Source organism: Phascolarctos cinereus, unplaced genomic scaffold, assembly GCF_003287225.1.
Source record: "Phascolarctos cinereus isolate Bilbo 61053 unplaced genomic scaffold, phaCin_HiC Scaffold_4;HRSCAF=312, whole genome shotgun sequence".
Taxonomy (NCBI): domain Eukaryota; kingdom Metazoa; phylum Chordata; class Mammalia; order Diprotodontia; family Phascolarctidae; genus Phascolarctos; species Phascolarctos cinereus.
In genome coordinates, this window is record NW_027555847.1 from 562,603,960 (window position 1) to 562,615,909 (window position 11,950).

Sequence of the window (11,950 nt, forward strand, 5' to 3'; positions counted from 1 at the left end):
TCACTTACACTACTCTGCTCAGGGCTCACTCAGTCACTAACCAAAATACTATATTGTATCTACTCAATCTTTTTTTATATAATTATCTATTTTATTAGCCTATATATCTAAAATAGAAGGTTAATTTTTTTCTCTAAGTTATGGTATATCTTCTCTGAATGGAAATATAATCTGTATTATAACTATAATTAAAATATTTTTATAGAGAATACTTAATTCAAAATTCACAAAAACATCATCCCTGTTTAAAGATTACATGACTACAAATATAAGAATTTTTAAGAATTATATTTCAGTATCTTAAATGTACCCTCTTAGAATTATGATTATTAATTTTGCCTTCTTACACTTTGTATTGATGCGATTTAATCACTCATTGGAAGTTTGGCTTCAACTTTTCTGCTTTGCTACATTTTAAAAGCAGCTCTAGGATTTACAGCTCTAGACACTCAGGTGCCCTGTTAGGAGGGAAGGAAGGAACAATTCTACTATTCCTTATCATTGGTTCCTTGTCTCACACACACACACACACACACACACACACACACAGCATTGCTATCACCAAAGCACCAGGTTAATGTCACTTGCCAAGCACATTGCACATGGGTCTGCACTTGTAGGTTATTGGGTTCACACAGTGAGAACTTTTTAAGTTTGTCTCCAACGATTGACTAGTGCTTAGCTTGAGGGTCATTCCCCTCAGACATCAACAATTGAAAGATCTTCTAATTGTCTTGCCAAAGAGGGGCTGAATGGGATACCGGTTGCACACCATGTGTTTTGAAGGACTTTCACGAGCAGAAGTGAAGTAAAGGCTGTAGAATTTTGCCATCTGTTTCTGGCTCAGACAGATATACTCTTGTAAGACAATCCAGGTCACACATTCCAAGAGAGGAGGAGTGGTCAGTGAGCCCTGATAAGTACAAAATTCCAAGGACTCAGGAAGAGGACAAGTCGGGTCAAAGCCAGTGAAGACTGACTCTTTAACCTTCGCTTGAATTTTACTCAGAACATCAATGACTTTTTGAAGTCTTGTTTTAGTGGTTCCCATCTCTAAAAAGATCCCAACAACAGCCAGTCCATCATCCTTGTTCACAGCAACCTTGAAACTCTCATGCTTTGTATTCTAATGAACCAAGTGAAGCTCAGCTGCATATTGCCTTCCGTCCAAAACATGCTCAGAGCCCTGGTTCCCACTGGAACCCCAGTGAAAAGAAATTGGATCAACCTGTAGTTCCCAATCATGGGTCCTCCACTTAGCACTAATCTATCGCTGGAATCATCGAACTTGATGTTGAGAGAGTAACCATTGTTGACAATCCTCTTAGCAGTAGAAGGGTCATAGGAGAACTTCTAGGGTTTCAGAGCAGCATCATATTGCATTTGAAAGTTCTCAATTTCCACCGGAAACTGTTGTTTTCCACAGGCAATAGGAAAAGCCTTATGCTAGCAATCTGGCCTGTTTAAGCCTGGCTCATATCCCCAGTGAGGCTGGGATGTAGTCTTGCAAGCTGCTCAGGTTTTAGTAATTAACTCTTGGGTTGCACCTCTGTACTGGTGATAGCAAGCCTGTATGTGTCTACTCAATCTTGAATGTCAAGACTCCTAAATACATCCACAAAATTGTGGACAATGGCATCCTAGCCCAGACTCTGGAAGCCCAACTGTTCTGTCTTTCAACCTGGATGTTCCCAGAATCTCACATAATTCACTGCATGGATGATAGTTTCTGACAGATCTGGCCCTTTAAGGAACAGAAGGTGCTGCCCTGATAGCCACACACTGGAGCATGTGCCTCTAAGGGCCACTAGTGGTCATTTCTTCCAAAGGCTCTGACCTCAGTAAGACACTGGCTTCTCCATCATTTGTGACTGTAGCTCCTTCTGGAATCACTGTGTCCTTCCCAGAGTCATTTCTGTCCAGTGTCAGTGGATGATCAGTACTGTTTGACCTTCAAAGGGTCACAGACCCTGGGATCCTAGATTTAGAACTAGAAAGGATCTCAGAGGCTAACAACAACAACAACAATGCTTTTTTGTGGCATTTTAAGGTTTACAAATATTATCTCATTTGAGCCTCACAACAACCCTGTGAGGTAGGTACTATTATTATTATTCCCATTTTACAGATGAGGAAACTGACACTGAGAAAGATTAAAATCATTTGCCCAGGGCTACCCAACTATTGAGGGTCTGAGGCAGAAATTGTACTGGTCTTTCTGACTTCAGTTAAAACACTCTATTCACTACAATACCCATCTCCCTAACCCCTTCATTTTATAGATGAGGAATCTTTGTTTAGTGGAATTAACACAACCAATGACGTCCAAAGGAGGAGTGATCATTGCTGGTTGAAACTGAAGCCCATCAAAGCTTTTCTAAGATCACCTAAGTAGTGTGTTTCAAAATCAGGATTTGAACCCAACTCTTCTTATTCCTAAAGCTCTTCACACTGCTTTTGTAATCTGTAAGGTAAAGTTTTTCTCTTTCTGAATCTCTTTATGACAGCCAGGTGAATAGAGCACTGGTCCTATAGTCAGGAAGACCTGAGTTCAAATGTGACCTCAGACATTTACTAGCTATGTGACTCTGGACAAGTTCGCTTAACTTCTGTTTTTCTCAGTTTCCTTAACTGTAAAATGGGGAAAATAAAAGCATCTATTTCCCAGGGTTTTTGTGAAAATTGATGATGTTGTAAAGTGTTTAGTATAGCCTTGGCGACTGAATGGATGCAGAAGATGAGAAAAAGTGAAGAACCAAGGATAATTCCTAGGTTGAAACTTGGCGTTACTGAGATGATAATAGTTCCCTCAACAGAATTGTGGTCTTAAGGGAAAATATGGTGGTTTCTATTTTGGATATGTTGAGTGTGAGGTGTGGGACATGAAGTTGGAGATGTCCAGGAAGCAGCTGGAGATTCAGAATCGAAGCTCAGGAGAGGCATGAGAGATGAACAAGTATATAGCAGCTTAACTGCGAAGAGGTGATAACTATCTGTGTGGGAGGTAATTACTATAAGATAACAAGAATTCTGAGCACTTAATATCTTTTTGGTCCCTCTTTGTCCTTCCTGCTACTGTGCTGGAACTAGAGACAAGAGAAACATGTACCAGCACCCTCTTGATCACCTGTTTGTCTGTACACACTAGACTTGCAGGAAATATTTGCTGCATGTCAACTTTGCTTTATTAAAGCTCATTTCCATGCTGATCAGCTTGGACACCCTCTGCAGCTGTTGGAGCTTTTCTTGGAGCTCTAGGATGAATGCCATCATCTACAAAAAGCAAATCAGGAGGCGTTTTCTATCCAGCTTGATTTCCCTCTTCCCACATCCCCAAAACAACACCTCAAAAGGAGCCTTGAAGAGTTTCAGGGGACTGCTTCCCTTTGCCAACTCCTATTGGCTGATGATCTGAAACAGGTCTGTGAACACCTTAATTTCAGTTCAGTATTTGGGGCTTATCTCCTCAGGAATGTGGACATCTGCTGGATTTACTTTACCATCATAGAATATATTCATTGTTGCTACTCCTTAAAGGGGCCCAAGAACAGGAAAAAACAAAAGCTTTCTAATAATAAAAAAAAATTCACTTTTATGTAGCATATGCTTAGGTGTTTTCATTACAACAGTCCTATGAGGTAGAAAGTACAAGGACTATCATCTCCATGTTACAGATGAGGAAACAGAGGCACAGAAAGAATTTTTTTTAAATGACTTGCCTGTTGTCACATTAGGGAAGCTAGGTGGAGGAGTGGATAGAACACTGAGCTTGGAATCAGGGAGACCGAGTTTAAACCTGTCTTCAGACCCTTACTAGCTGTGTAACACTGGGAAAGTCATTTAACCCTGTTTGCCTCACTTTTCTCATCTGTAAAATGAGCTGGAGAAGGAAAGGGTAAACCACTTCAGTATCCTTGCCAATAAAATCCCAAAATGTGGTCCAAAGAGTCAGACACTATTGAAATGACCAAACAAAAGTGGTCACACTGATGTCAGAGTCAGTATCCAAAACCTTCTTCTTCTTCTTCTCTTCTTCTTCTTCTTCTTCTTCTTCTTCTTCTTCTTCTTCTTCTTCTTCTTCTTCTTCTTCTTCTTCTTCTTCTTCTTCTTCTTCTTCTTTTCTTCTTCTTCTTCTTCTTCTTCTTCTTCTTCTTCTTCTTCTTCTTCTTCTTCTTCCTTCTTCTTCCTTCTCCTCCTCCTCCTTCTTCATTGCTGAAGGTCTTCAAGAAGAAGCTGGGTGAGGGAGAAACCATAGCCTCTGAGGTCCTTTCCCACCCTGAACTTATGTTTCCACTAAGTCAGATATCTGTTTGTAATCCTCCAGTGCCCAGTACATGGAGACTCAATAAACTTTGACTTTTTCCTTGACATTCTTTGACACTGTCATGTTGCATGTAAGTAACATGTGGCTGAGAAGGTGGCATATAAAAATGACAGGTTCTTGCCTAGTGGAATTCTCTATATCCTCAATGCAGGAGAGCTGCCTGCAAATGAAGAGGTGGGCAGATTTGCAAAAGAGCAAAGAAAGTAATAATTATCACTGAGATTTCCTAAGTTGCCTTTTTTCAGAAACAAGACAGTCCTTGACACATCTGAAGCCTGGGAGACAAACTTCATGCAAGTCAATGCATGGCCTTCTCTCCCTGGATGCCTCTTAGAATTCTACATTCATTTCTAGGTATTCAAGATGAATCCCATCATTTCCTAGTCATTTCCACCCTTTATATCTTTATCTGCTGCTGCAAATCTATCTTATAAGGCATACAGAATTTTTCCACAGTTGACATGTGGTACTTTGCAATTTAAATGAAGGCAAGAGACATGGCAGTATTTTTTTACAGATGACATTCATTCATGGGGGTCTGCAGGACACTAGTCATTCTTGTCTTCTAACACCACCTATAATGCTACACTTCTATTGCTGACATCAGGATCCCATTTTTCCTTCTTGTCTCTGCTTTACCTCAGTTGTTTCTTTGAGGCAAATTCCTCTACATTCTTCACCATTCCTATGCAGACCAGCTCTAATTTCCTAGCACAGATTTTTGTAATCTTCCCTCCCAATCTTCCCCTATGCTTACACCTGTGCTCTTCTTGCCATCATCTATTCTGTAGCCTGATTCTCCTTTTCTGCACTGGGAAAATTCTTTCATCCCATCCTTTGGTGGCTGAGGCTAATTTTTTTATGAGGCTCTCATTGTCTTCACTGACTCCTCTTCCTCTTTAAAATGAAAATCTTCCAGCCTTAGTGCCAGCCAATGTTTCTGCATAAAAACAATATTCTCAGTGGAAACTTGGAGCTTTGTTTATTCAATTTTCTTTTGCAATGTCTAAGACAACTGTCATTCTGAGAGGCCAACATTTCAATCTGTTGCAAATATTTCTTGCTTTAATGACAGATATATCAGATGAAAAACATCTCATGTCACTGAGGAAGACATCGATTCGTTTATACATCTTCCCAAAAGGCCTTCTCCATACCTACAGGTGTTTCTTCACCTTCTAGAAATGTGCTCATGACATTCAATACAATTCAACAAACTTTTATTAAGCATTATTTGCAGGATTCTGTGACAGGGACATAAAAATAGATATAGTTGAACTTTATTCCCAAGGATTTTACAGACGGGGGGGGGGGAACAATCTGCAGACAAATAACTATGATTCAAAGGAGAGTCTGATAAGTGAAAAGAAGACCAGGAAAAAGCTATGAGAAATCTGAGAAAGTAGCAATCATTTTCAGCATTCCGAGGTGGGAGAGGAGCGTGGGTTTGGTCAAAGTCAAGGAATGTGGTCATTGCATCATAGACCGTGAGCTGAAAGGGACCACCGAGGCCATCTTCAAAAAAGAAAACTTACCTGATAGAGAAAGGACAGACTACCCATTCATTCCAAGAAGAAAGGATGGTATGAGCTGAGGCATGAGAAGAAGACGATATGAGAAGAGGGGGGAATATAATATTACAGTGGACAAATGCAGCTAACCACAATCTTTGTTTGTTGCACTTCCTTCTTCTGAATTTCTGATATATTTCTCATTGATTCTTTGTCCAGAAATGGCATTAAAGTTGTCCTACATGACAATATATTTCTCTCCAGCACTGTTTTGTGATCTTGATAGAAATTTTCCATTTGTCTATCTTCTATGTAGAGAATTTCCTTTTCAGCAGAAAGTCAATTCAGATCACAGAAAAGAGAAACAGTAAACGGAAACAAAACACCAGCAAATGAGGTTCTGAGGAGTGCTAGGTTACAGTGAAATGAAGGAAGGAAATTAGGTCATTGATTTATCTTTTTTGATGACACTATTCTCTGTTAAAATCCTTTTCTGATGCTTCTGTAGTACCCAAGGCCCCTCTCCTACATAAGGCCACTGAAAACTGCTCATGATTCCAAGCACATTATTGGTCAATATCCACTCAAAACCATAGCTAATAAGCCCTCACTGATGTCTTTCTTTTGCCAGCGAACCGGTAGACATAGCAGCTCAAAGCAAAAGACATTTAGTTAAACAGCATACCAAAAATAAGTGACAAGAAATTTGTCCTCCTCTCCCCCATTTATGCATAGGCACTCACTCTGAATTTTCACACTATCAGTGGGGAAGGGGATAGAAGCCTGGGACATATATGGCTAGCAGAGGAGGGTGTCATCAAACACTATAGCCCCAGTTGCTATTTGGTACTTTTAAATAAATTTTCAGACCTAAGGAAGGTCTTCAGCACTGTGAGTCTATCTTTTAAAGATCTTAATCTTCTGTGGTCCCTCAGACTACTTCAATGTAAACTCTTATTTGAATTATGATCATAAAATTTCTTTTAACTCCTATCATACCTCTAGGTACTGCTAAGTCATCTGGAAATTCCTCCTAGGAAAAAATGCATAGGAGTTTGCTGGAGCTATGGTAAGAAGATTACTTTCAATATTCATCAGATTCCTAATCTATATAAATTATTTCAGGAGCAAAACTAAATGGGCTGAATAAATTAACTGATGGGGCTAGAAAAAGTCCTCCTACTTCTCCCCAGAAACCACACAATTATACTAATTTTTTCTGTAGCATAAAGGTGACCCTGGGTTCTTGAAGATTACATCTGAGGGGCACAAGCTCTGGTGTTTCCTATGAACCTGGAAAGGATTTACGTATCACATGGTGGCAGATGTTCTGCCTGTTAATCCAAGGACTAGATCCAATATTTTTTCTACTACAACCCTGCCTCATCATAAACACTGTAATGAAAGTTTCAAATAGAATAATGAGAAATATTTCCTCTCATCCACTTTACCCATCTCTGTAGCCCATATGCCGTGGCTAACCACCATGTCAGCAAACCAGAACTATTGTATGTTTGCTGAGATTGCTCGTTGTTTCTGTCTTGTCTGTTTTGTATACTGTTTCCTCCACTTAGAATGACACACTAAATCCATTTTCACTGAAAGAAGTACCATCTTTAAGACCAAGCTCAGAAGCCATTCCCTTCCCAGAACCTCCCTCAGTCCCCTCAATCAAATCTTATCATTCTCTTCTATGATCACTTGGCATTATGTCTCATCATATTCTAACATGCAGCTAAATTATTTTCATATTTGCTCTCTCCCTTTACACCATTCCTCCCCACTGACAGTGAAATTATAAACTCTTTCGTGTCAGGGATAGTATTTCATTCATCTTTATATCCCATGTAAGGGCTAGCACAGAGCTTTGTATGTAGTATTTCCTTGATAAATGTGAACTGACTTGATTGATGTTCAAGAATGACCTAAGGTAGGGGGCAGCTAGGTGGCACAGTGAATAGAGCTCTGGCCTTGGAGTCAGATGGACCTGAGTTCAAATCCAGCCTCAGACACTTAACACTTACTAGCTGTGTGACCCTGGGCAAGTCACTTAACTGTTTGCCTCAGTTTTCTCATCTGTAAAATGAGCTGGAGAAGGAAATGGCAAATCATGCCAGTATCTCTGCCAAGAAAACCCAAAATGGCATCATTAAGAGTCAGATATGACTGAAACAACAGAACAACAACAAGCCTAATCAAAGTCAGGACAAGGTGTTTGCAAGCATTAGGCAAGAGTAGAAAACAATGCCCTCTGCAAGTCATCGTCTACTTTGAGCTATCACTGTGACACAAGCAACTTGACTCATCATCAAATAAATACTTAAATTGCAACATAGAGAGAGAGACCTTGTGACATTAAAATGATGTACATTTAGAAAAAAAGTAATATTTGTTTATTTATTTTTTTAGGAAGTCGGGGTTAAGTGACTTGCCCAGGGTCACACAGCTAGTAAGTGTGAAGTGTTTGGTCTGAGGCCAGATTTGAACTCAGGTCCTCCTGACTTCAGGGCCAGTGTTCTATCCACTGCACCACCTACCTGCCCCCAAAAAAGTAATATTTAAAGGTGCCTCTCATTGTGCCTCATTCCTTTCCTGCTCATTTTGATATATGATATGATATGATAACAAGGGTTAGCTACCAACCTGGGCCTGGTTTCCAGTGGCTAGCTTTATTCTTGCTGTTTGTTGGTGTGTAAATGGGAAAAGATTTATTGGATCTCCAGATTCTCCTCCACTCTCCTTCCCAAGCTTTGTTCTTGGCTGGAGAGTCAGACTTGCTCAGTTGTTCTTTCCCTCCTCTATTCCTGTGACTGGTGCTTCTGGCCTTTGCCTTCTAGGCTCATGTACATAAGCAAAAATGGCACATTTCATTAGAGTAGGAACCTGGGAATCCTTATCTTGTTTTAAGATGAGTGTTAATTGAATACTCAATCATAAAAAAGTTATTTTTATCAAATGAAAACATTTTTTAAAAAATTAACCAAACTCTACTTTAAAAATAGGAACTTACAGAGGGCTTCCTTTATTCAAACCCTTCACTTCCTTTAAAAGGGATCAGTCAATGGGTATTTATTAAGTTCCTACTATATACCAGGCACTGTGCATGTATTAACAAAGAATGAAACAGTCTCTACTCATAAGGAGCTTATAGTCAAATGGGAGATACCATAAGTATGCATAAATATATGTTTCACATAACATTTTTAGCTTCATCTTTTTGGTTAAAGAAATCTTTCCCACTGGACCCTTCTCTCCTAAGTATACACTTTGCCAAATGATAAAGTTTTAAGGACTAATAACCAGAAATGCTCACCTTATTTTTTTTTTACATTCTTTGACCATACTAACTGAAGTCCTAGAAAGCAAAGTGGCCAAACAAATGAAAAAGGGAAAAAAAGTAGTTGTTTTCCCTGTTGTGTTAGGAAGGAAGTGGGCAGAAAGCTTGCCTGACCCTCAGGGGAATTGTGTTATATCAAGCAGAAGTCTCACCAGAGCAAGCCAGACAGCACTACAGAAAGAGCCTGGAAGAGGATCTTCCAGGGGCTGTGGACTGCAGGATAACCCAAGCACTAGACATGAATCTTTCTTTGTACTATTCCAGAGCCTTGCAGAAATAGAAAATAGAAATGAGTGGGAAGTGAAACAGGAAGTAGTGGTGGCAGCACCTGCAGCTGCTGGGATCCCCAGAGCTAGGTTCTATACACTGGACAGTCCTTCTGCAGCAAGAGGGCTACTAGCACATGGCCTGTGAAATATAGTTGCCATAACCACACACATGACTATGGCTGTGTATACATGCTTTTGGGTGAACCACAGGTGGAAAAAAAGGTGCCAGTGGAGTCTTTGGATTGGAAGAAAGTTCCAAAAGAAACTCCACCCCAACTTGGTTGCCTACATCTGCAATCCTTGCAGCCAGGAAAGCTGACAATTAGAATTTCTCCATTGCTATAGGCTGAACCCAAGGAATGTTTGCACTAAGTTCAACATTAATGTGGTATAACCACCAGGTTGCCCATGTTAGGGCAAACCAGTCCAAGGGAAGGAAGGAAGGGAAGGGAAGGGTAGAGGGGAAGGGAGGGGAGGGAAAAAGAAAGAGGAAGGGAGGAAGGGAAGGAAGGAAGGAAGGAAGGAAGGAAGGAAGAAAAGTATCAGGAGAAAAAAAGGAACTCTAGATCATGGCATGTTGTTTGTTGTGGTTTGTCCTACGTTTTTGAAGAGGACCAATGACATTTCAAGGTGATGTCTCGCCTTGCGTGTGAATTGGATTTAAGTGAGGCAGAGTTGCACAAAGTCATCAGCCTCACTCTCTTTTGCAGTCATTGAAGTCTACTGGCAAGACAAAAGTCAGGATGACTGGCGATGGCCTGGGATGCAGCGGATGACTTTGGTGTCTTCAATGTCTGACCAAGCTCTGCGTGCTCTACAGTAGCCGCTTCAGTCGCCTTCAAGGCCACTGGAACAAATTGTTCTCATCTACCCATTCCACAGGGGAATGTCATATGCCTGTGGTTGATGTTCCCCTAACTCACCACTGGGTTCGAGCCCTGTTGGTTACCCTCAACCTGGTTGAGCTACTGGGGTACACGTGCTGCAGCTTTTTGGAGCCACAGATGAGCGTTGAGTGAAAAGTGGACACCAGAGACAGGGGCTTAGCAAGCCCTCACACCAGAAGAGCTAGTCCTCCCTGAGCATCCCATATACCTGTGGCATAGAAGGATTCACTGAAGGAATTAGATACGGATATGCTGAAAAAAAGAAGACTTAGCAGGGCACGTGATAGCTAGACCACTGCACCTGGAGTCAGGAAAGTTTAAGTTCAAGAAGGCCTCAAACAATTACTGACTGTGGCCCCAGGCAAGCCGTTTAACCTCTGTTGTCCTCAGTTTCCTCATCTGAAGGATGTGCATAAGAGCACTTGCTTTCCAAGGCTGTTATGAGGACCAAATGAGATATTAACTGTGAAGTGCTTTACAGCTTTACACAGTTGGTGGCACACAGTAGATGTGTGAACACATGCACATATATTTAATGTTATATCTATATCTAAAAATGATTTAGCCATATATTTGTATACTAAAGATATAAGTCTATTATAATCACCTAACTTTTTGAAAGCAGAAATTTAGGGGCTATGGGCCTCTCAGAGACAGGAATGCTAACCTCATACCATTTCTTTCATGGTCTGGCATTATCCATGTTCACTGGCTCTAATTATCATAATAATCTCCTTCTGCAACAAGCATAATACTTGACCCTGAGCCTGTGGTTTAATGATTTTTTTTCATTTCTTTTTGCCTTTATATTCCTCTCTTAGGCTGTTAGTTAACTGAAGAGTCGAGTTAGAAATGTCTCTATCCCGCAGTCTATTTGGCCTGTCCCTTCTCCCTATGGTCTTAAAAATCCCCACACTTTCAAAAATACCAACTGAGTAGAGACAACAGTGTCTAAGGAGCTATTTTGCCTTCCTCCCATGCTTTCTCCCCTTGACCTTCTTTCATAATGGAAAAGCAGGGTATATGAAGCATAAATGAGACCCATCCCTGAGAATCCACATGGAGGCATCAGACTTGCTCAGGCTTCTACACATGATCTTGCAGGGTCTAGGAAATAAAGGAAACAGTATTCTTTCCCATTTCAGACCAGGCTTCCTTCCAAATTGAGACTTAGTAATTTCTTTCACATAGCTGTTGAGCTAACACAGAACAAATACCCCAGATTAGCTTCGTTGTTCATTTGTTTCAGTTGTGTCCAACTATTTGAGACCCCATTTGGAGATTTCTTGGCAAAGATACTGAAGTGGTTTGCCATTTCCTTCTCCAGCTCATTTTATAGATGAGGAAACTGAGGCAAACTGGGTTAAGTGGTTTGCCCAGGGTCACACAGCTAGTAAGTGTCTGAGGTCAGACTTGAACTCAGGTCCCCCTGACTCAGGGGCCTAGCACTCTAACTATTGTGCCACTCTATCCACTGTAGCTGCCCTCAGATTAACTATTATTATCTATATCACTAACTCCCCTCTTTTGATGACCTGACAATGTAACATAATGGAAACATCTCTGGACTTGGAACCAGGAGACCTAAATTCTAGTCCCAGCTCACTAATAAGTCATTTAGC

The 11,950-nt window shown here is 40.6% G+C and overlaps 1 pseudogene; it reads right to left on the minus strand.

Annotated features, from left to right (window-relative positions):
* Nucleotides 1-706: 706 nt before the first annotated feature.
* Nucleotides 707-7,323, minus strand: LOC110192003 (carbonic anhydrase 2 pseudogene; annotated as a pseudogene).
* Between the last annotated feature and the right edge of the window lie 4,627 nt (nt 7,324-11,950).